This window comes from Raphanus sativus, chromosome 7 (genome assembly GCF_000801105.2).
Source record: "Raphanus sativus cultivar WK10039 chromosome 7, ASM80110v3, whole genome shotgun sequence".
Taxonomy (NCBI): domain Eukaryota; kingdom Viridiplantae; phylum Streptophyta; class Magnoliopsida; order Brassicales; family Brassicaceae; genus Raphanus; species Raphanus sativus.
The window spans coordinates 23,447,425-23,449,806 of NC_079517.1; positions in this window are offsets into that span (position 1 = coordinate 23,447,425).

The following is a 2,382-nucleotide window of genomic DNA, read 5'->3' on the forward strand; positions in this document are numbered from 1 at the left end:
GGGACAATGGCATTACCAATCTGCACTTCCAGGTCTCTGATCAAGCCTCCAGAATTTTTCTGAGTGTAATCCACAAATGTGAAGATCTCTGGTGAAGGCTCTACTTTCAGACCCAGATTGTGAGGAAACTTCCCACGATCACTCTACTACACAGGGTATTGCAAACTTCTCAGGATCACTCTTTTTCTTCAATGTGATCCTCCTCCTCATGTCTTCTCTGACTATGTCAAACATTCTCCTAATGTCATTTTTACTCTCCCTTGTCACTCTAAAGAACATTCACAATCTGCTTGTGAAGTAAACCTCCTCAAAGGTTTTTTCCAGTGGGATTCTGATAACTCTCTTAGTAAAACCATCTATCTCTTTCTCATTAGCTTCCCTCTTAAGGTTTTAGGAGTTTTCTCCTTCCTACTCCTTAACCTTCTTCCTTCAGTTCCCTCTGATGCTGGTGTAGTGTCTGAAAGGTTACTGGTAGTCTCTGTAGGGTCAGATGGTGGTTTCGGTGTTGGTCGGAGTGCATTGATTCGGTTGCTCTCAATTGCTGGTATTTGCACTCGGTATGTGAGAGGTGCGTGTCGATCGATATGTGGAGAAAAAGGTCGATCGATGCGTGTCTCATCATTGTGTCGATCGATGAGTAGCTCGCCTAGTCGGTCGATATTTTCGTATGTGAGAGTGGGTGGATGTGGATGCGAAGCCGTGAATTCAGCATATGTCAAAATCCTAACCGCATTGCAATCTGCAGTCGTATCTGGAAATGACATCGATTGTGTCGATCTATATGGGCTATCTGGTGTTGATCGACACCATTGCGATTCACCAAAACTTAGTGAACTTTCCACTTTGAAATCTCCTTCTTGAAGCTTTTCATGCTTCAGCACTTGCCAGAAATCATCATCTATGATGGCATTCACGTGGTGTTTCATTCTTCCCTCTCCTACTTCCTTAGAAGTTCCAGTTCTCCTGATAGAGTCTTCAGTTTCAACAATTTGTGTCTCAAGCTTCCTGACTTGAGTACAAATGGTGTGTATTCTTGTGTTCAGATTGTTGAAGACAGAGTCAATCTTTCCATTGAAGTCCACTGTTAGCTTCTGCTGTCCTTCAAGAACTCTATCAATCATGGCATCAAACTTACTCTCCTGGGTGGGTGGTGGTGGGTTTTGGTAGATGAGTTCCTGGTGTTGTTGAAAGGTTTCTGATACTGTGAACTCTGGTTGTAGTTACTCTTCTGACCACAGCCAAAAAAGTTTATGTTGCCACTCTGGTTTCCAAACCTCTGAAATCCAGTACCTCTAATGTAGTTCACATCTTCTTTTGTATCATCTTCTCTAGCCTCTCCTTCTTCAGCTGAGCAGACTGGCTTCCCTAGAAACACATGTAAAGCATCTATCTTAGCTCTGACTTCACTCATCTGGTCCTCCCCGATGGCTGCAACAAATTTCTTCTTATCAGAGTCAGTGTTCTTGGTGCTGGTGCTGTTGGCTAGGTTCTCAATAAGTCTCACAGCATCTATTGGATTCCTGGTGTTGAAGTTCTCCTTGCTAGCAGTATCAAGAGCCATCTGATACCTCAAGGCGATACCTCTATAGAAAGTGCTTAGCAGCTGCACTTCATTGAATCCATGGTGTGGACAGTCTCGCTAGAAGAACTTAAATCTGATCCACGCGTCCTTAAAAGTCTCACCAGGCTTTTACGCGAAAGTGGCAATTTTGCTCCTTAAGTCTTCAGAACGTGCCTCATAAAAGAAATTACGCAGGAAGGCGTTTTTTGTGTCGGCCCAGGATGTTAGTGATCCTGTAGGTAACTGCTTAAGCCAGTGTGAAGCTTCTCCAATCAGTGAGTATTTGAAGAGCTTGCAGAGTAGGTAGTCCTCAGAGACTTCATCCATGCGGATGGCAGCTATAAGATCCTCGAACCTCTCTAGATGGTCCATAGGATGCTCGTGTGATAACCCAGCGTAAGGTATCTGTGACACGAGACAGTAGTACTGAGGCTTGAGCTCGAAGTTCGGCTTCTGAATCTCTCGAAGTCGAATAGTGCTGATCTGTTGGTGTAGTACTCATCAGGACGATTGTAGTCTGCCAACGATCGTGTTTGAGCTTCTTCTGTAGCCTTAACTTCTGGCTCAGGGATTATATTTCCCTGTGCATCTAGCTTCTGACCTGTTGCATTACGGAGATGACCATCCTGGTCATAAAGGTTTCCATTCTCGTCCTGCGTGAGAATAACAATCGCAACCATGCCTCGCGGGTTTGTGTGGATCGATGTACGGTCGGTAGTGTCGAACGATATGGAGCAGCGAAGAGTATCAGTCGACGGTGGTGTCTGAGTATCGGTCGACGGTTGAACGTGAATATCAGTCGACGGATCTACGGTTCTGTC